The sequence below is a fragment of the Cupressus sempervirens genome, chromosome 6, assembly GCF_028749045.1.
Source record: "Cupressus sempervirens isolate cs-2001-9-10 chromosome 6, ASM2874904v1, whole genome shotgun sequence".
Lineage (NCBI taxonomy): Eukaryota > Viridiplantae > Streptophyta > Pinopsida > Cupressales > Cupressaceae > Cupressus > Cupressus sempervirens.
The window spans coordinates 612892589-612916946 of NC_143123.1; positions in this window are offsets into that span (position 1 = coordinate 612892589).

Below are 24358 nucleotides of genomic sequence, written 5' to 3' on the forward strand. Positions count from 1 at the left end.
CAAAGATTTCATTATTGTCAAAAGTATGGACATATCCCTAAGAATTGCATTAGAATGCACTTTAGTGGTAACTACAATAGATGGTTGAGTCAAACTACATTTTTAAGCTATTTAAAGACTGGTCACATTAGCAAACATTGTCCAACAAGGTCAAAGGCACCCAATTTTGAGTTTGACAAAGGAAAAAGAAAGGTAAATGCTAAGCACATCAGAGGAGAGATGAAAAAGATATGGAAAAAGAGAGATGAATGCAATACATCAAGTGCATGGATCACTCCACCTAATAGGTCAAGTGGTAACACCTCATCAAACTGAGCAAAAAGAGGTATGTGGGACTGATACTCAAAGTATTATATCTTACATCAATTCCAAAAGTAAATAGCACTGAATAGAATAAATTAGCATGAATCAAGATGCAAGATGTGAGAAAATTTCGAGGTTAAAACTTCAAATTTTCATGTTGTTGTTGAGTATGGAAAGTCTTCTATAGATGAAAAGTAAAATACTATTGAGTGTCGATCTACTATTCAAAGTTAGTTAGAGATGAGTTTGTAGTAGATGCTGAGTGAGGGTAATATTTGTAGATGCCGAGCAAACCAGAGATCATGTTGCTGCTAAGTTTATAGCTGTACAAGAATTAAGCATTAAATGTGAAGTTTTGAAGGGTATATGATTGATTTTCACTCATTTTGTGTCATTATGAATTTAAGCAAGAGAAAGTAGAGCTAAAGGAAACTCAAGAATCTATTCAAGTCATTTTCAAAGATCATAGCAATGATCATTCCAATTCATAAAATTTCCAAGGTATTCTTCATTAGCCAAGCTACATAGTTTGAAATAGCTTAAACCCTAGTTTGATAAAATGGCTTCCATCTCAAAGAATTGGAAAGAAAAAGATGTTTTAGATGTGCAACTAGTCAGTAACAAGGTCAAACAACCAAATTTTAAGGCTATCCCAGACATAACTTACAAACAAGACCCATCAAGCATCTTATCCATGATTCCACCTAAGGTCATAATGATCCAAGACATTAGAAAGTGTTATAATCACAAGATAGGTGATATGGAAATAAGGAAAGCCTATGATAGGTTGTATTAAAATGACATTTTGAATGAAGAATTTAAGATTGTTGAGAGAAAGGGTTTAACCTGTGCCCTAGATTTTCCTACGGTGCTCTAAATGGAATGGATCAGGATAGTATTAAGTAGAATTCATGATGGATGTTTGTGGTTGAAGGGTGGACCAATCAAAATTTAAAAAAGAATAGTTCATAGGGTAACTAGATATCCAACCCTAGATCGGCCCAAGACCCTATGAAGTGACTCCAAGGAGGTTATTGAGAAAAACAATGGAACACAAGAAGAATGACCATAGGCATCATCATAGATCCACTACTTGACTTTGCAATTACAAAAATTTCTCACAAATTTTATCAATCAAGCATATTAAATAGTGTACCTTGCATCACAGTAGATGTTGGCTATAAAATTGTTAAGAAAGATCACACTTATGATCTTACTAAGCTCCAATTATAGTAGTTTATAGAAAATCTTGGAGTAGTCAAAAAGACCAAGAGTGCACAATGCAAGTTTGGATAAATACTTGTGTGCATATTTTTCTATGTTCAGAACACATTGAGAAAATGGGAGAGAACTTTGACACAATCATGACCGTCTACTTTGAGGACTTCAAGAATTCTATGAAGCAAAGGATGAGAATACCTATCTCTTTAGTTGAACAATACTATAATGATATATGTTTTCTTGTAGATATTGATTATACATACATACAAGCTACCATAGCTAGGGTAAGATGGCTAAGACCTCTCAGATATGAAATAAATGTTGATGAAGCATATGTAGCAATAACAACACTTCTAGCTAAAGAAGTTGACAAAACAACAAAAATATTTGGAAACTATGATGTTATAAAATCCAAAGTTGAGATGGAGTTGAAGACAGCTTCCATAGTAATGAAGAAATACAAATTAGTGAGGAAATTAAAGGCAAAATTTGGAGAAGGTGTAAGTGAAGAGGAAGAGGAAGAAGATGATGAAGAGGATGAAGATGAAGAACAAGAACAAGACCAAGAACCTCTTGCATTAAACCAAGGAATGGGAGAAGATAGGGAAGAAGAAGAAGAAGAAGAAGGTGTTGAGGAAGAGGAAACCAAAGAAGCACCAGTACAAACAAAACCAAAGAAGAGAAAGGCCAAGGCACAACCTATGGTAAAAAAAGGGCAAAGAAGATTGCCAAGCCAAGCCCAACAAAGTCAACAACACCAACAACCAGGGCAAGGACAAGGGCCACTGCACAAAAGGCTAAGGAGAAAGCAAAAGAAAAGATAAAGGTTATAGAAAAAAATGGCCTAGTGCAAAATAAACAAAGAAGAAAATACATTGCACAATCAAAAACTAATGATGAGAGAAAAAAATCAAAAGATACAAGTCAATTTAGAGTGGTAAGTCATCCACCAAAATTTGATCTTGAAAATATTTGTGAAAATGTAAGTGTTGGTGTGAATAAGTATTTACTATTTACACTTTACTTAAGTTTTCTTAGGTTAATACATTATTTAATTATTTATTAGTTAGTCACCTAGGAGTATGTGTACTCTTGTGAGTTGTGATGTTGACAACATAGGAGTTAGCACTCTAACTATGCACATGGTGTCTACAACATAGGAGTTAACACTTTATTTGAGCAAATAGTGTCTACAACATATCTACACATGAGACACCTTATCATACTTATTCTATCATTGATGCATTTATATTCATGCATAATGGAATATGGGTGCTTAGTTGTCATGCTTATCTCCTAGTTCTTTCTAGAACCATTCTAGCTACATCTTAGAAGCCTTTATATATAGGAACTCCTAGTGTGTATGTACATGTTTTGAGATATTCATTCTCATATTGATCATACTCTTTTGGTCTACTATTGTGCTTGTGCTTGAGTTCCTTAATCTTGGGTGATTTTTCCCTAAGGCAAAATTCTTACATGGTATCAGAGCTTGGGGAGATTCTCTTCACATAGTCGTTTGAGACCATTCTTTCTTCAGTACTTTGACCCAAATCTAGAGTATCTATAGATATTGGGAGAGTCTAGAGCCAAAGAAAACCTTGCCATTGTGTTTGAAACATCAATTCAGTAAAAATTGGCTATAAATTTGCCTATGTTGGGCAATAGTCAAAATTGAAGCAATTTTTTTTTTTTTTTGCAAACTAGCAACCCAAAAGATTGATTTGTAGAATTGGTATGATCATTTTAGATCCATACAATTAATTTTCAAATATGCATTTTTCATCTACATCTCTACAATTTTTTTCAGTTCTGCATTATTTTTCAAAAAAAATTTGGCCATCAAGCCAGTAGAAGAGGTTTTTGTAGGTGAAGATTGAAGCTTGCTGGTGCAAATTAAATATTTGCATCACATTAAAAAGGTCAAAAAACCCCCAAATCAGATTTTGTTTCATCAAAATTGGACATCTCAGACCAAAAGTAGAGCCTTTTGATTTTTGGAGGTGCGACAACAACAATTTAGGAAAAATAACAATAGAGGTGATTTTCAAAGAGCGATATCTCCCTCTTATGGACTCCTTTTTTGAAGATTTTTTTTTTTGTTTTGGGGTAGAATTTTGTGATCTACACATTGATGTAGGTGGTTTGAGATCTCTATTCCTAAATTTTTTTGTAAATTAGAGATCCCAATTTTTGCCACTTCAAATGCTTATTACGGGCTCATCTAGACACATATTTATGTTCCATTTTTTTTGAAAGTGCATAATTTTTTGTCTACTTTATAGATCTATAATTAGATTATAGGTCCTATTGATAGAATTATTACTTTCATAAATATACTCTAAATTACCTATTGTAATCACACTAAGCATAATCAGGTGGGTTTCTTTGATTCTCTCTTGCATTTGGGGGGTGCATACATTCATTGATCTCATGGAGGAGCTTTCTTTCCCATGTCAAGGTGGTCTTAGACTAAGGTTGACAAAGAGTAACTATCAAAAATTGAGTGCCTCACTCATTGATCATCTAAGGAGAGAACATCTAGAAGTATTTCCTTACTTATGTTACAACGAACTGATCTCTTCCATTGGTCACATCACTGATCTGCCACCTCTTAAAAGACTTTTGGATATCATTTATTTCAATCTCTCTTCTTCTAATTTTTATAAGGTCATAGACAAGCTATGATATCCTTATGAAATTTTTATGTGTCTTTGGAAAACATATGGAGATCCTTGAGTCCCTCCATTTCCAGAGGACATTATATCCTTAGTCACTTCAATAATGGTTCCTCCAACTCTAGATGAGATCTCACCTCCTGATACTATTGCTAATACTACTAATCCAATTCCAGCCATAGATGCTTTTGATTTAGTTAAATGGGAAATATTATGTCTTCCTACTTCAACTTCATGGGATGACTTCCTTTTAGACATTGCAGAGCTATTTTTGGACTCTCACATTGAAGATGTGGGAGACATCATTGATGAAATTCATCTTCTCTTTCTTGAGGAGATTACTTCATGCATTGTAGAAACTGATCATGACACTAGTAGTAGTGCTTCAAAAAATTCAAATATGATACATATAGGGAGAGGTCACAACATTAGTCACATTCCACATACACAAATTGCCATTAATGATAGGTCCAACACAACAGGGTACACCTAGTCTTTCAACTCTGGCATCAGTGGATGAATTCTTGATAGATATTTCAAGTTTGTTCATGGAGTCACACATAGCCAATTTGGGAGACATTCTTGATGATATGCATCTTCTCTTTAATGAAGAAGATCCTTCTTCAATTGTTGCAAGAGCTCACTCTAACCCTCATGTCCATTCTCTACATGATCAGTCTTTAGAGCTTGATATGATTGTGGATCCTTATGTATAGTAGTTTTAGGAGGTTTCTTTATCATTTTAGGAGATAATATATCCTTTGGGATAGGTTCTACATCCATCCTTGCTAGATCTGCACTTTTTCTTTTCAACAGTGTTGTAAGGAGTGATGCTCAACATTGATACATGGACAATTAAGCAGGTTTTAGAGACATCATTCATCTTTAGGATTCTTTCTACACATAGAGGAAGCATCTAACCTATACCTCTGCCATTATTTCTTCGAAAGGGGAGGAACATTATTCAACATTCCTGGATCAACTTTTACATCAAAGGAACTAACAATGATCAACACTCTTCATTTGGGGCGGAGACTACCTTGTCTCTCTTCTTCTTATCTTTTATGGGGGGGACTTTTTCCTCTTATGTGGTTTTTTCCTTCTCCTAATTCTCTATTGTATATACTTGATGTATGTCATGGGGGGGTCTTGATTACTCCATCCATCCATGCATCTTGTCTTTTCATCTTTCTTTTTGTGGGAGGGTTTTTCCCATGAGGTTTTTCCTCTTTCTCCACTTTATGAGAGATTTCATCTCATTATGTACATGGGTACCTAACATGGCCTAGTAGCTAAGAACCATTATGTATTTTATCCTAGCTTTCGTAAGCTTAAGTACATTCCCCTAAGTTACACTTAATGGTGGGTTGGGGGTGGGGGTGGTTGGTGTAAATAAGTATTTAATATTTACACTTTACTTAAGTTTACTTAGGTTAATACATTATTTAATTATTTATTAGTTAGTCACCTAGGAGTATGTGTACTCTTGTGAGCTGTCATGTTGATAACATAGGAGTTAGCACTCTAATAATGCACATGGTGTCTACAACATAGGAGTTAGCACTTTATTTGACTGCATGGTGTCTCCTAGTTCTTTCTAGAACTATTCTAGATGCATCTTAGAGGCCTTTGTATACAAGAACTCCTAGTGTGTATGTACATGTTTTGAGATATTCATTCTCATATTGATCATACTCTTTTGGTATACAATTGTGCTTGTGCTTGAGTTCCTTGATCTTGAGTGATTTTTCCCTATAGAAAATTCTTACAAGGTATTAGAGCTATACCAAATTCTTATAGCAAGAAACAATGCAAATTTGACTAGTTTGAAAAGTATTGATTTTGATAAACTTAGTAGAGAGGAAAAGAATCAAGTAGAAGAGTCAATATATGCAATGATGTCTAAATTCAAGAACACTCCAATTGAATGAGACAATACTATACTAAAAGAATTATATACTATTGTTGAAAATAAGTGGCATTACTATTTAAACTTGGAGAAAGAAATCAGAGAATCCACATTAGCCTAGGTAATGCCAGAGCTAACAAAATGATAGATTGTCAAAGAAAATAAGAAATATGGTGGACAGTTTGCACCAATATATAGGGCATTCAACATTCTTTAGAATAACATTGAAGATGTTGTGAAGAAATCCATTCAAATGTGGAAATTAATCTATGGATTGAGAACTATCAAAGAAGGAGAAGAAGACCCATTTGAAGGTAGAAACAATGGAGATGAAGATTAGGAAAACGAGGAAGAAATAGAAAAGGATAATATTTTTGTGGAGGAGACACAAAAGAAAACAAAAGACATGGCTATAGCTAAAGAGCTACAGGAAGAATAGAGTGTGCAAGACACACAAATGCCAAGTATGAGCCCTCCACATGAAACAAGTATGCCTATACAAACTATAACTATTAAGGATTTTCTTGATAGTTCGGCTTAGAAAATCAATCCTTTGACTACAGAAGATCTAAAGAAGATTCTTGACCAATCCACACTACAAGCTAGATTATGTGAAAATCTAGTATTGGTCAGTGTTGATGAACTTTAGAAGGTGGTAGCTGACATTACAAGGGATAAGCTGAATACAAAATAGCCATCTTTTTTTATCCCTTTAGCTACTAGTTCTCAACCTTTGATTCAAACATTAGTAGACTCATTCAAAAAGGTTGACACAACTGTTAAAGTTGATTTGGTTGAATAGAGACAAACTACAATAGAAGAGAAAGAAGCAACAAAAGATCAACCTAATGCACAAACATAAGGTGCAACTTAGATCATTATGATTGACCAAAGAAGATCTAACAAGAGTAAAGACACACCAAAGGAGAAGGAGAAAGAGGCCATTCAAGCATTGGTAACTCTACCAACATCAGGAACTCCTACAAAAGTCCTTCAGAAGCCAAGCACTGAAGCAGTACCCTTGCAAATCTTAGCAGTACCAGGATCAAGTTCTTGTAAGGTTTCCAAGGTAATTCACTATAGAGATGTAACTTTAGATGAAGAGATAGAGATACCTAAGTATGATTATGCAACAAGCCTTAGAGAAGAAGAAAAATTAGGAAATACCCAAGAAGGAGTATAGATAGAGGCAATCACTACAAGAAATTAAAGACACCTTCTTAGATGCTTTCATCTTGCCAACACTAGAAGAATCAAAGCCACAATTGGAATAGTTATCAAAAATTAAGGAACAAGTGAAAAATGAAGACTAAGACAAAAATTTCAAGCTTTTGGAATGGTCAAAAAGGAAATTTCAAGGGAAAGTAAATGAGAAGATATCTAGTGACATAGCAGTGATGTAAGTTGAATTGATAAAAAAGATTGAGAAAGTGAAGAAGGTACTTGAGAAAAAATTCCCATTGTACACCAAACTATGTGTTCCCATTCTCTTCACTTAAGATACAAGCCATAGAATTCTAAGTTTGGAGAGGAATTTAAAAGTCTTAGGTATGAAATTACCTCATAACCCAACTCAAAATGAGAAGCATTTTCACACATTGCTTCAGTCATAGAGTCAACTAGCTATGTTAACAGAAGAAGAGGCTACTATAAGAGCCAAGTTAACCAATATCCAAGCCTCCCTTACCCCCCATATGGAGATACTTGACAAAGAACTAGGATTTGCAAAAACTTTGTTAAAGAAAGATCCTAATCTTTCTACATCAGCTGGACTAGTTCACCTTACAATAGAGCTAGCTATCCAAATAAAGTCATTGGATGTTGCATGTGGCAACTGGAATGTTGCTCTGAAAATAATCATGGAAGTCCATAAATCCTTTTTGGACAAATACACAATTAGTGTTTAAACCCTTTGACATAAGTGTCAAAAAGGGGGAGAGAAAATAAGAAGAAAGGAAGAAAACAAGAAGAAAGGGGGAGAATAAGGAGAATAATGAAAGGGGGAGCAAAAATAATAGAAAAAGAAAAGAAAAAAAGCATATCAAATAAGGAGTATAAGCACATTGAAGTCAAAGAGTATCAAATAGAGAAAAATCTACCCAGAATGGAGAACAGATTTTGGATACACAATAGGCACATTAACTTAGAGGGAGTTACAAAATTTTGAGGTATATACTATATTACAAAATTTTGAAAATTTGTTTTGTATATAAGCTGAGTTGTAAATATGTTATACTCAAGAATATTAGATTTTTTATGTACAAGTTAAGTGTTTTTGACACTCATGTCAAAGGGGGAGATTGTTGATCTCAAATCAATTTTGATAATTAAGTATCAACACACTTAATCAATTACTCAATTCATGCCAAGTACAACATATAAATATAGACTATGCCAAGTTGCAATGAGTGTCAAGTAACTCATGTCCTGAGTTACTCAAGTGCTGAGTAGATAGACCATGTTGAGTGATTCAAGTGTCGAGCAAGATAGTTGACACTGAGAAATTTAGGTGACAAGCTAGAAAAAAAATTATACTATGTGTTGAGCATTAGTAACCTCAAGTGTTGAGTAATCTCAATCTTTTAAAGATAAGGACAAATCTATTTGAATTTCCTATGTAATTACATGCATCCAATCAGAAAATAGGAAGAGTTAAGCAGCAAAATGAATGAATCTCATCCATAGATTCATACCTAATCCTAAGCCACCAAAATATTTATAAAAAAGACAAAGCCCCAAACATTTAGTATTGAGAGAGTAGTAATAGAATGAAGATATCAAGGGGCAAATGACTGAATTGTTCAAAGAGCATTCAAGGTGACTTAGTAGTGTGAAAGAATTGTATAATCAGTTCAGTATAGAATAGAGGATTGAGGACACAACATTTTTATGTCACATTAGAGAGGATCAATGAGGACTAAATTGGATCTAAAATCAGCAAGATAAAGTTGTAAGTTGTATCAAATCAAAAGCTCTATTGGTACTCTCTAACAATTGTATTAGTTAGGGTAAAATCCTTTGTACTAAGGTTGATCTAATAGTTATTATCAAATCCTTTAGCAAGGTGACATTCCAAGTGAATGTTCTAAAGTTCTTTAACTAGAAACACTTCTAATAGGGTGTTAAAATCCTCTAACAAGGTGGGACTTAATAGTCTTTGTAAACCTTTAACAGGGTAGGCATTTCACTAGGAAGATCATGTTTCATGGTCAACTTATTATAACCTTAATTGGCTATACTTTATTACTGCACGAGTAAAGATTTGTGGGTGTCATCCCCACTCCATTTTTACTTTCTCATTTGGAGGGTTTCTAGGTAATCATATCAAGTGCCAAATATGTGTATGCGCTTACATGTTTTAGATGCATTTGCTTTGTATTTTATGTCAGTTCATATATTGAATGCATCTAATGAACGGTGAAATTTTTAATTGCCAAAGTTTGAACTTCTAATTCACACCCCCCCCTCTCAGAAGTATATGGTTCCCATTTTTAATTCCAACACCTAAACTATTGCTCTTTCTGCCATCAATATTTCCAAACCAATCAGCATCAATGTAGGCTCTCAATTCAAATTTCTCATTTTTCTTATACTATAGACCATAGTCTTCTATTCCTTTTAGATATCTTATTATTCTCTTAATATCCATCAAATGATTCTCTGTAGGATTAGTAAATAATCTTGTAACTATCCTAGTAGATAATGCAATATCAGGCCTATTGTGTACTACATATTGTAATTTTCTAATGATAGACCCGTATAATGTTTGATTCACCTCAAATGAATCATCATTCTTTGACAGTTTATGTGATGTCACCATAAATGTGCTTACTATCTTGGAATCCCCCAATCCAAAAAAAATCAATATCTCCTTTACATATTTTGACTAAGTGATGTAAATACCATATTTCATCTGATGTACTTGCGAACCCATAAAGAACTTGATCTCTCCAAACATAGACATCTTAAATTCTTTCTTCATTTCATTTGCAAAATATTTACATAGAGTATCTTGACTTTTGAATATGATATCATCAATAAAAAATTTAGATAATAGAATACCCTTTCCTTTCTCTATCTTCATGTATAGATTGTTTTTATCATCATTTCTCTCAAATCCAATATTCACAAGATAATTATGAAGCCTTCCATAACATGCTCTTGGTGCTTGCTTCAAACCATATAAATCTTTGCATAGTTTACATACCATTTTTTTTTTGTTAGCATCAACAAATACTTTTGGCTATTTTATATAAAGTTCTTCCTCTAATATACCATTCAGAAATGTAGACTTAACATCCATTTTGATAAACTTTGAAACATTTGTATGCAGAGTAAGCAAGTAGAGTTCTTACTCCTATCCTTGCAATAGGGTTGAATGTTTCTCCATAGTCTATTCCATCCTCTCATGTATATCATTTACAAACTAATCTTTCCTTATTCCTTGTGACTTCACTATTTTCATCTAACTTATTTTTATATACCCACTTGGTTCCAATCACATTTTTTTCTTTTGGTCTAGGAACTAGAGTCCATGTCTTATTTTTCTCAATTCATTCAATCTCTTCTTTCATGGCTTTACTCTATTCTAGATCTTCTAAGGAATCTTTCACTAATTTAGGTTCTTTCATGCTAAGAAAACATGTATCATTTCTCAATGTGCTCCTTGTCATTGGTCTAGTATTTTTATCTCCAATGATTTGTGTAGTACAATGATGTCTCTTGATGTACTTAGACAATCTTAGCTCTTCTCTATTTACTTCAATTGGTCTCTCAACTTCTAAATCAATATCTACATCTCTTTTAGGTAATTCAATATCTCTTTCATGTACACTAATCTAATAATTAGAATGTGCCTCAACTGTACTTTGTAACTTGGCACCTCAATGTAGCTTGGTTCCTGAATGCAACTTGACATTAATAGTATGTGACTCGGCAGGCACTAAAACTTGATGTTGATTTGTAACTTGATTTACAACATCTTTATTAGTAGGCATACCTTCATAAAATTATACAAATGATTTGTATTCTTCTAGTTCCTTCATAGATTCAGCCTCATGTACTTCTGTATATTCATCAAATTACACATTTGCACTTTCCAAACCTTTGTTAGTGTTATTATTTAGACACTTATAAGCTTTAGTTATTGTGGAATAACCAAGGAATATAACTTTTTCACTTTTTGCATCTAATTTACCACTGAAATCCTTGAGTTTATAACACCTACTTCCAAATACCTTAAAATATTTTACATTGGGTGATTATCTATACCATAGTTTAGAAGGTGTTGAATGATACCTTTCTCGACTTGCACATGGTTCAAGGTATAGACAATTGTACTTACAACTTCTCTCTAGTATTTCAAAGCAACATTTTCCTCCATCATGAGTGTCCTAGCACAGTATATTATAGACATGTTCCTCCTTTCAAAAATTCTATTTTGTGGAGGGGTCCTAGGAGAAAATGTTTGCCTTTTGATTCCTTTGTCATTACAAAACATCTGAAACTCATTTGATGTAAGTTCTCCTCCTCTGTTAGAGCTCAAACATTTTAGAATTTTACCTATTTCCTTCTCAATTCTTTCTAAGTACCACTTAAACATTTGGAAAGCATCAAATTTTTTTTCCAAAAATACATCTATCATCATTCTAGAATAATCATCAACAAATAGCATAATGTACTTATCTCCTTTGTAGCTTTTCACATCAATTGGTCCACACAAATTAGTATGAACAATTGCTAATTTACTTTAGAGGTATGAGTCTAACTCTTAAAATTTGATTTTGTCATTTTGCTTAACTAACATTGTTTGCAAATTATATTGCCATGCTTCTTCAATTTAGATAAACTTCTAACTCTTCTCATGTTACTAATACTAACCAAGTTATCAAAATTAACATGACATAACCTCTTGTGCCATAGCCATACATCATCAAATTATACAACTAAACAAGTAGCATTCTTGATATCAAGGTAGAATAGATTATCTCTAGTTTGATCACCTTTTCCAATTAGTTTTCCATCAATATCATATATCTTAGGAATCTTGTTTTCAAATTCAACCTTACAACCTAAATTATTCAATTGTGACACACTCAACAAATTATAATTAAGTCCTTCAACATAATAAGCATTGTCACATAAAATATTTTCTGTAAGTTTGATATAACCTTTTCCTTTTATCAGACAAGGTATATCATTCCCAAACCTTATACTATTTCCATCATAATAATTCAAGGTAATGAACTTACTTTTACCTTCAATCATGTGATGTGAACACATACTATCAATGATCCATCTATAATTCTTTTTCACACAAGACATCTATGTAGTTACCTCATCCTCATCAAATTCATCCTTCATTACAACATACACAACTTCATCATCATTATCATTAGATCCATCTTTTGTTTCCTCTTCAACAGTGTAGCAAGACTTCTTGCCTTTATCTTTGTAATTTTTTTTGTCTTCATCTCTTCTACTTTTGTACTAGTCTCCACCTCTGTAATTCTTCTTCTTTGGACATCTAGCAACAATATGACCAACCTCATTGCAATTAAAATACATGATAGGTGAATTACCTTTGAAATTTCCTTTACCTCTATGAAATCTCCTTGCTAGTAGTGTTTCAAGTTGTTACACATCTTCCTTATCTATATCATTATCACTAGACAGATATTTTACCTTTTTCTTCTTGTTCTCATTAGGTTCTTTCAATGAAAGCTTGGCTTTGAAATAAGATTCAACATTGATAGTTTTGTAATTATCAAAATTAGATAGCTCAAAAGTAGTGAGCCTACCTACTAGACTTTCAAGATTCAGATCAGTGCCTAGTATACATCTCAGTTCTTGTATTTTAGAAAATTTAATAGCATAAATAGGAAGTAGTTTTCTCAAAACTTTTCTTAGTATAGTCTCATCATCTATTTTACCATTAGCTCCTCTTATTTCATTAACAACATCTTTTATCCTAGAGAAATATTGAGAAATATTCTCACCTTCTTGCATTTTCATATCATTGAACTTACCTCTAAGACTTTTAGATTTGGCTCTTAGAATATTTTTGTCACCTCCATAGATAGTGTGTAGAGCATCCCACATTTTCTTTGTACCATCATAACCCTTGATATCATCAAACTCGGCATAATTTAGGGTAAATGAAATCTCCAACGTTGTCTGGTTGTGTTCTTTCTTCTTTTTTCAAATCTTCAACAATTAGCGCTCTAATAGGATCACATGTTTTGTGTTGATGGTATATTGTGCATGATCTCCAAGAACTTGTAGGTGTATATTCATTATAATTTTCCATGTAGGAAAGTTATCTCTATTAAGCTTGGGTACCTTTCTTTTTGAAATCTTGATCTTTTTGCTTCTAGTACCTTCAAACTAGTCCTCTTAAGTAGATGGCTTTGATACCAATTGTTGGAATTATTTAGAATAATTGAGAGGTTGGTGAATTAGTTATCTAAGCTCTAGATGTACAATTAGAAATTTTAACAACTTAGTGAACCCATATCCATAAATTATTTTCATCATGCATGCACCCATTAGGTTATACAGTCACTTAAACTCATAGGTTATTGTCAAATCAACTTTGTAGAAATATAAACATGAAACATAATAGATTCAATAACATATTTGACACAATGGTTTAATGTGGAAAACCAATTTGGAAAAAAATTCCAATAACATGCTACTCATTTGCACTCTTTATAATTAATGCCCTGTGAAAGGCCAACCCTATTAAAGGCTACAATGCACACTATTAAATATGACCTGGTTAAAAGGATTTCAATCACCCTATTATGAGCGAGCCTTGTTAGAGGACTTTAGAATATGCACTTGGAATGTCAACTAGTTAAATCTTTTACAAATTATTGTTAGGTCAACCTTAATCCAAAAGATTTACTCTAGACTGGTACAATGATTAGAAAGTAATAGTAAGGCTTGATCTAATAACAACTTACAACACACTTGCAGATTACAAATCTTTATTTTAGTCTTCCATTTTTCTTGGATTTCACACACTTCATCTCTAATATCTTATTCACCCTTCAAGCATACATACCCTTAAGTCTTCTTTCTTTGCTTGCCAATGCAGTCTCTTCTCTTAGGTCATTGAATGAAGCAATACCCTAGACTCCTTGTCTTCCTTAGGTTCTCGCACATGACAATATTTTCTTTTGACCAACCATATCTATAAATAGAAAATTAAGATCTTTTTCCTTTCATCTCCATCGTCCATTTTAGAACTAGGTTGGATTAGGTAGGATTCAATTAATCTACCCATCATTTCATTTCATTCCCTTCTAGAAACTTCTCCTTCAATCTTCTTTGAATTTACCTCAAAACAATTCACCATGAATTTTGTGCCACTAGCTCATCAATCTTATCTTCAACATAGTTCACAAAATCCAAGAAATCAAACTTGTTGGCTCAGATTCATCAAATTCACAATCTTTCTCATAATGGTGACACTCAGCATTAACTTGCTTTTGATGCTCGATACATACTGCATTGCTTAGCATCCACTATCAAAACACTTGGCATGAACTAAATTTTACTAGTGCTCAACATCAACTAAACTTTACTTGGCTTACATTGTATCCCTCATCTTACATCGAAATTGACTTTTTTTGGATCCAACTAATTTTTTCTTGGCTTACACTAACTTTTATTAGCACCTATTATGAAAATTGTTAAGCTTGGCAGACATACTTCATTTAACTTGTTATTTTTGACTTAATTAGTGTATCTATTCTTTGCAACCTAAATTAGATTATCAATACACTATAATATCATTGTCTTAATTGATCTTTTTACTCCTTTTCCATATCATAACCTAACCTTCCCTCTAGGTGCTATTGTTACCTCATTTGATCAAGTCATCTTCATCAATAAAACAAATGATAGTACAAAAATCATGTAAGCATTTATCTTACTAGAAAGTAGCATGTTTGACACTTGTGACAAAACAATGATTGAAACACATTTTCATACTTGTATCAATCTATTTTCAATAGTTATATTACTGTTCAAGCATTCATATTTTGATTGTATGACCCCATTTAACTATATTGTGTAATTTTTATGTTACATCACTATAGGCATTTTATTCAAACCAAATTCATCACTACCCATTTTGATGCACAAATTAGTATTTTAATCTCTAGCCTCAAAATAGTGAAAGAGATTGTGTGGTATGAAGAAGAATTACTTACCCCTAAATTTTCAAATACCTTATACCATATTTTAAAATTGTAAATCTATGTTGTTCTCTTTGTTGATACAATGCTTTGGAACATAAGATTTGGCCTAGAACAAATTCGTCCATTACTATTTTCTATATTGGTTTCATTGGTTATCCTACATTTGACAAACTAATTATATAAAGGATGTGAAAGTCATATGGGCACAATGAGAGGAATACTTGATCACACTAGTCACTTTTGCTTCAAAATTTTTGAGATTCCAAAGTACAATCATATAATTAATGTTTTGAGATTATCAAATTGTGTGTCAATAAAACTATCTTCCGATCACTTTAAAATTAAGAAATAATAGAGTTCAAAATTCAATAAACTTAGTAATATTTGATAGGAGTCAAGCCATGTTTTGTTATCATTAGAAAGAGTAAGAGGGTGTTGGTTCATGGAATAGATTATTGACCTATTAATAGTACAATAATAGCACTAGTACAATTTCAGCACCAAAAAAATTTGTCAAAAACAAAAAACAAAAAGATTCAATAATAAAAATGTCTAGTAATCATGTATTAGCCTATTATTAGCCTAAAATACAGTGAGACTATTTCATTTTTTCTTAAAAACTTTGGCTGTCATTGATATTTAGTTTTGGCCTACCATCGATGGTACAAAAAGCCTGTTGAATCATCTCTAGATGTCCTCAATATTTTGACGTAGACTAATGACGATGGTATGAAAAACCTACCAAATCATCTCTAGCTAACATCGATAGTTTGATGCAGCTTTTCATCAATGGTATAACAAACCCATTGAATCATCTCTAGCTAGCATCAATAGTTTGAGGTCTTGAATTAGTTTTTTCATGCTACTATGTGACATAGATGGGGATGATTTTCAATGGAGTTTCCTATCAATAAATTGACATCCATGGAGTGCATCAAAAATTTTACGCAATTCTAGTGACCTTAAATTTTGACGTTTAAGTATCAAAATTTTGACCACCTACATGTTGAAAAATAGGTCCAAATTTACTAGTTTCTACATGTTTGTAACACTTGCATTCACAACATTCTATAGATAATTCTTCTTTTTCTCCATGACGGTAGTTGAAAAAGACTCTTCTTTGTAACTGTTATTTATCTTTCTTTCAATTTTTTGTAGTACTACTTCCTTTGGGGAATGCTGATATTTCATACTTGATGTGATATTCACATATTATTATATGATCATAGTGACCCCAAAGTTAGTAGATCCCTCTATGCTCTATATATATTATGTGATTATTTACCTTAATTTGTCTTCTCTTGGGGGAATTAAATAGTGGAAATATCTCTTAGTTCATGTACATATATTCTATTAAAATCATTGCTCCTATTAAAGTGTTAGCAATGACTTTAACATGGGGGTATACACTCTTCTCATCCTACTTTCAATCATGGAATAGTAAATATGGATTCTAAGATGGCTTAGGATAATTTAGCTTTGGATGCTTGGTATTCTTCCTAAGTTATCAAAAAATCTATGCATTTCTACTTCATCCCTTCTTTCTGCACACATCTTGTGATTCACTTTATGGATTATGCAGAATCTTAAAGAATGGATCCTCCACACAAACTTTCAATTTAGGAAGTGAGCATTCTTAACATTGGATCTCTCTCTCTCCTTTACATGCACACATGCGAAATCTTGTATATTTGTAACATATACAAGATTAGTAATTTGCATACATGGTTAATACATATAGATATATATATGCTAAATCTTAAATATGGGAAACATATAAGAATTTTCCAAACCTCATATATAACTAACATATTCAAGCACAATAGGATATGTCCCATACATAGGTAACACAATTTTTTTTTTGTGATTCACAATGAGATGTACATTTATCATTAGAGAATTAATCACACCCATTCTCTCTCTAATTATTTTAGTCTATGATTTCTCTCTTATTATGATCTTGGAGTTAGCAAAGACTCAATCCCTTGGAGACTTGATGGATTCTTTATGTGCTTGGTTGTGATAAGACTATCTTATGTCTTGTGCTCTACTTTACCAAGAGTTTGGATTGAGTCCACACTCTTGCTAAAGTGGGGGCTAAATATGTCATCTTAAATTGGAAGCACTATAATTTAATGATGGTTTAACACCTATATAACATGAGATCATCTCCTTGCATATCTCCTCTTTTCTTCCCCATTTTTCTCATTTCTCCTAGGTGAAATATGGGTAAGAGCTAATTGATCATCTTTAAAATTCCTATTTTCATGGCATAAAGATTGAGGTAGGATCTAACCACCTAGGTCATCCCTTTCCTTCACCCAATCACTTAGAATCTAGTTTTTGTGCTATAATAGTCATATCTTGCAAACTATACATGATTTTCAAGATCCATGACCTATTTTTGGACCTTGAGGATGTCCCTAGTGTTTTTGGCCCTAGTTGGTAGGGACATAATGTGTCCCTTCCCCATCAAGGACATAATACATCCCTACATCCCTAATAGGCCCATTAGGGACATAGTGCATCCGTTCATGGGCCCTATCTTGGGCCCCTTGAGGTAGGCCAGTCTGTAGGAGAAAGTTTATTCTAAGCCCTTTATAAACCCATCTATTTTCTCCATTTTTCATATCATGCATTCAATTTACACACACAAGAATTCATGAACTCAAGCATTCAAGTTTTCAAGAACTCAAACCTTCAAGCATCCTTTAAGATAATTTCTTGATTAAATCAAACATTCAAATATTTAAGCAATTAAAGGGTGTTATCTTCAATATCTCCCTCAATCCATTCAAGGTTCTTTGTTGCACCTTCTACATATATTCATCTACATTCTTGATCCAATCCAGTTGGTAAAGAGAGCACATTACATTCAATTTGAGAAATTTAACTATTGTAAGGTGAATTTATACATTTTTTAATGTTTCTATAGTTCAGTTATTTCAATTCATGGTTAATTCCTAAACTGGGGTTTGAATGAGGTGAACCCCCCTCAAAAAATACAAGCCCTTTTTATTGGAGGTTTTATAACTTGGTTTGGTGAACAGACTGTAGATTTGAATACCCTTTTCATCATTTGTTAGAACTATAAAATTGGATTTAGGATTGGACATAATTGACCAAGGACATAATGCTCCACTTCTTTAGGAAATAGTTGACCTTACACATAGGAGTTGACATTGCACATCAAATTTGACCTTGCTAGATCACTAAATGATTTTTGGGATTTGAAGATTTGATAGTTTCAAGCCTAGATTCAACACTATTTTTCCATTTTCAGTAGAAAAAAAAAACGTAAAAATAGATTTTAAAAGTGAGTCTTTTAATGCCCTTTTTAATTTCAACACATTTCTTCATTATATCTACATACTCATTATAATTAGGGTTTTCAAGGACTTTTTCTTCTTTTCCCATATTCTACTCACTAGATCTTAGATTTTCATTTGTGCCCCTTTATCACTTGGCTAGCACTAATCTTTCTAGATCCAGTCTTGTGGAATTGGGATTAAATGATTGATTCCATGATTCCTTTTTTGAGTTGTGTAACTGTGGTTATGTGGTGAACTTAGGGTTTATTTCCTTGGTTTACATTCCCCCCTTAACACATAGGTCAATATTATAATTTTACCATAAGCAGTCTTAATCTTGTGTAATTTTACCATTAATGACAACATCCATGTTATTACTTTAGCCAACTTTCCAATAAAATCTACAAATTCAAGGGCTAGATAATCTCTGCATAGTTTCTCCCCCCAAGGTTATGGTGATCAATTAGGTTGATGAAGAGGGTTTATTGCTTGGCAATAATTCTTCTTTATCTAGTGTAACATTGTACTCTTTTTCCTTTCATACCTTATTACTTCCACCCTTAATCTCTTTTAGAAAAGTATTATTGATATTCTTATAATTTTTCTGGTTCAAACTATTGTTCCTTCTTCTATTATAGTTATTCCTTTTGACATTATGCATCCTTACACTTCTCAAAATCTATTAAATATGCAATATCTAGTTGTATGTCATAGATTATTACACTTGTAACATGTAACACCTAAACTTCCATATCTTGTTCTATTATGATTTACTTATAATTTGTAATCTACAAAAATGTGTCCAAAGTTGTTGCATTTGTAACATGTCACTCCAATAGATGTACCATCATTGTTCCTAGTAGGTTTCCTTGATTTAGGTCTTCTATTAAATCTTTCATTTTTTCTTCCAATTTTCTTTTGATTATATCTACCTTTTCAATTATATGAATTATTCGCATAAAGCCAATAATTGAAATAATAACCAATCAAAGGCTTAGTGGTAGTCTTACCTTTGCAATGTTTCTTGTGTATTTGTACTTTTTGCATGCATAGAATATTCCTTTGATGTTCTTTGTATTCTCTTTAGGTTCTTTATTTTGAATGATTGTTTGAATAGGATATTGCATTGGTCCTTCCTATTCTTCTTTAGAAAATTCATCATCATTATATCCAATTATTTTAATGTCACTTTTAGATCTATACTCTTGTGATTTGGCATAAAGTTTATCATTTCTTGAGTAAAGCTTTTCAAGATGTAATTTTGTCTCTACAAGATCACCCTCAAAAATGTTAGTATACTTCTCAAGTTCTTATGAATTAGACAACGAATCTTCAAGTTCTAATTTCACTATTCTAAGATGTGCACTCAAATAATTACATTAATTTGTCTCCCCTATTAGACTCACTTCAATTTTTTTCTTTATGTCCTTTCGTATTTAATATATTTGGCCATTTGAAGTCATGTCATCTAAAATTCATGTCTAAGTGTTTGATTTTCCTTTTGAATGATCTTAACCAGATCTATCCCATCTTCATCTAATTTAGACTCTTTCCTTTTTATTCTTTAACTATTAATATTTATTTGAGTCTCTTGATGTAATTATGCACATCTCTTAGCTTTAATTTAAATCTTTCCTTTTTCTATATTCTATCTATCTAATTCTTCAAGTTCCACAAAAAAATTAATTTATAAGCTACTTGCATCCATTAGGATCTTCTTCAAGTTGTAAGACTTTTTGTGAGGAACTAAGATTTAATACCAATTGCCTAGATCAAGAAAAATTAAGGGTGGGGTGAGGTGAGTAGGGTGAGGGGTGAATTAATCTTGCATCACTTTAAAATCAATTAATAACTTTGAAACTTAATCATATTACAAGAAAGTAAAACATATAATAATAAATAATTCATAAAAGCATGTTTTTTGAAAGGAAAATCTAGCCAAGGGAAAACCCCAGTGAGGATGCTAACCTTAACTACATGCACTAATTTGAAAGGTCTTTGTAAAAAAGTTTGAACCTGTTAGGAGTCATTACAAAAAAATTAACACACAAGCCCTTGTTTAAGGACTAGACCTTGTTAGAGGTCTCAACCCTATTAGGAGTTGTTTTACGTAAATAAAAGTGCACTTGCTATTGAAATTATAGTCAAGTTTATTATTAGTGACATACAATTATTTAAATTATAAGTATCTACTGAGCTTATTTACGATTAATAGTGTTAACCAAGCATTTTAGTTGTTACCAAGTTCTACAGTTGCTACCAAGTCCTTCAGGTAGATTTCAGTTTGTGCTAAGTAGTTACTACTATGATAATGATCAGTAGTGTAAATCAAGCATCTTAATTTATGCCACGTTTACCAGTGCAAACCAAGTTGAGTAGTACTTACTAAGTTCATAGTTGATGTGATGTGAGTCTAGTGTTAACCGAGCTACTCAGTGTTAACCAAGTGATTCAATTTATACAGAGCTCGTAGTGAGAGCATTGATTGAGATATGTAGTGTGAATCAAGTGATTTAGTTTATATGCCATGTTTCATAATATTCACTAAGTCACCAGTGTAGACTGAGTTCAAGAATACTTGGCAGTGATTAGTATGGACTGAGCTTCTATGTCTATTGAGTGCATGATGATGTTAAGCATCGAAAATGGATGTCGAGAATCATAACCTAACTGATTCAATCTTCAAAACCTAAGTTCTTATAGTATGAGCCAACTTTGTAATATTTGTGTAAACTTGTATTATGGCTAACTTTGTAATTTTGTAATTAGATTGGTATAAATGTAATTTTTTTAATCACATCCAAAGTGTGTAATTGTAATCAAATGGAAGAAATGTAATTAGAGAAGAGAAGAAGAGCGAATTGCAAAGGCTACAATAGTATAAGGAGCAAAAAAGATTTTTCTATCACAACAAGGTGATTTTTACATTCAAAGGAATCTAATTCCACAAATCTAGTTGCATATCAAAGATCAGATACCGCTTCATCCTCATAGGTGGATCAATCAAATCCTTTAACAAGGTAGACCTAACAGTCTTGTGTAAATCTCTTTATCAAGTCCATACTTCATTGAATGTTTGTAAATCCTTTAATAAGGTGGACTTAGTAGTCTTTATTGCTCCTAACTGAGAAGATCATCAGAAGTGATCATTGTAAGCCTTAACTGGCCAACTTTATATTGTAGTACTAAAGCTTGTGGTATCATCCCCACTCTAATTTTACTTTCTATCTAGAAGGTTTCTAGGTGATGGGGACACAACCCAAGAACAGAATGGACACAACAGAAAAGGGAAATTGTATTAACTGAGAAAATAAGCTAGTACACACAGTATAGAGAAAATAAACTTCAAAACATGCCCTGAGGGCTTACAATAGCATAAATCTAGAGATAATTTCTCCTTTTAGTACCTCCTCTCAAACTCCACTCCGAACTGCCTTTTACAATGCCAAAAATCTCCTTAAATAGACCCTGGAGGGTTAAGGACTAGGAGTACATTCTAGAAAGTGCTAGTAAGCATCCATCGACCAAATAGAAGGTTCCAAAAGCTACGTTAGAAGTCGGTGCAAATCTAGAAGAATCTAGAAATGGTAACCAAACTTCTGGGAGGCATAACTTCTGAACCGTAGCTCCGATTGATGAAATGTTTACATTTTCGAAAAGCTCTCAAAGCACTCTATAGCCCTATGGATGATCTTTGCTCATCCCCCATTTTTTGGCCCTTTTCAAGGTCATTTAATTCCCCTAACTTGACTTTGAAGCATTCTTAGGAGGTCTCCAAAACTCAAAAAACTACAATAACTTTCAAACCGTGGGGCCTTTTGACCTGATTCTTTTTTTGGAATGCTCTAAATCACAATTACATTCATCTAGCCAAATTAAACCTTCTAGGTTACCAAAATGATAGCCAAATTGCATGCTCCTATTTTTTTCAAGATTTTCTAGCACACTGATAGCTAAACTGTGAGAGTTGGAGCCTTTATTTGACCCAAATGGGTATCCAAAAATGAAAAGACATGAAACAGAAACTAAGTCTAAGTACATTTTTTTTTTGGGTGACATAGGATTTCCCTTATACCTCTGGATGCTCCTGCATCACTAGGTCACCAAATCTTGTGTGTTAAAGTGTTGTGTATGCTTTCATGTTTTCAATTTCTCATGCACGCAACTAGAACAAAATGCATATGAAGGAAAAGTTGGTAATTAAAGTTCGAAGTTTTATCTATTACTAATTCACCCCTCCCCTCTCAGTAACTTATCCTTTCATAATATTTCCAACAATTGGTATAAGAGCTTTTGTGGTTCTTAGAGAAAAGTTTAACAACTTAAGAAAAGATCAAAGGTTATGGAGATATTCAAACTTGACAAGGTTATTGATAATGAAAAGATAGATTTGGAAATGGCTATTGCCCAACTTAAGAAAGAAAAGGAGAAACTCTCTCAATCCCTGAAGAGAAGAAAAGATCTTGCAATTCAAATGAATGATTATCTCTACACTAAAGAAATAATTGAAGACCTTCATTTAGCAAGCAACCCAGATGAAGCTAATGAAGCAATCAAAGAACTATTAGAAAAGAGTGGTTCACTACAAGAAAAGTAAGAAAACTAGGAAGAGAGTAAGAAATTCAGTCAATAAGGCTATGTGAAGTTATGGAAGATAAAAATAAGATAAAAGAAGAAATAGAAGGAAAAGATAACGAGATTCAACATTTATCCCTTCAGCAAGCTGACTTCATTAATTAGCTCTCCAATGCAAATGACGAAATCATGAATCAAAGATCAAAAAATTAAAGATTGTAGAATGATTTAAACACTGAAAGGAAAACCAATGAAAGAATTATGAAACCCCAAGCAGAAATAAATTAGTTGAATGAGAAAAGTCTTTATAGACAAAAAGGAAAAGAAAGAATTGGATATACAAAAGAAGGTGAATCATCCAAAAAAGGAGCTCAAAAGAAGCAAAAACCTACTTGCAATCACTATGGTAAGATAGGTCATACATCAAACAAATGTTGGAGTAATGGGAAAGCAAAATTTAATGGAAAGTGCTACAATTGCAATCAGCATGGTCATAAGGCTAATGAATGCAAAGAGAAACCTAAGTTTGAGGGCAAATGTCACAAATGTAAAAGCATGGGAACAAGTCAAAAATAAGATACTAAATCCAATAGAATATATTATGAAAGTTATATTTGGTAGGGACTATAACACATGGTGTTACTGTGGAGAATTTGGACACATTGGAATGAATTGTGTAAAGCATCATATGAGAACAAGAGATAGTACTACAAGATGTTTTATTTGTATAGAACTTGGTCATCTTGCTAAGAACTACATGAATAATGGAAGAGTTAAAGATGAAAGAAGGCAAAATCTAATAGCATCAAAAAATAGATGAGACAACAATGGGTTCCAAAATATTCTAAGAATGCAAGTCTGAGCTATGAGGATCAAGTCACTCAAGAATTGGGCAACTCCACCTTCTCCACTTGATCTCTCAAAGGAAAATTGGAATTAGGGTACTAAAGAAGATATCATATATCAATTCCAATTAGCAAGATGAAAGATCCAAATCAGCATTCAAGATGAAAAAGGTATCAAAGAATAAAAGATGGAAGTTACAACCAAGTAAGGTTGGGTTACTATCTTATCAAGTAGGGTCAAGTCACAGAATCTATCGAGCAAGGTCAGGAGTAACTAAAGTGTGTGTGGTTACCGAGTTATGAAAGA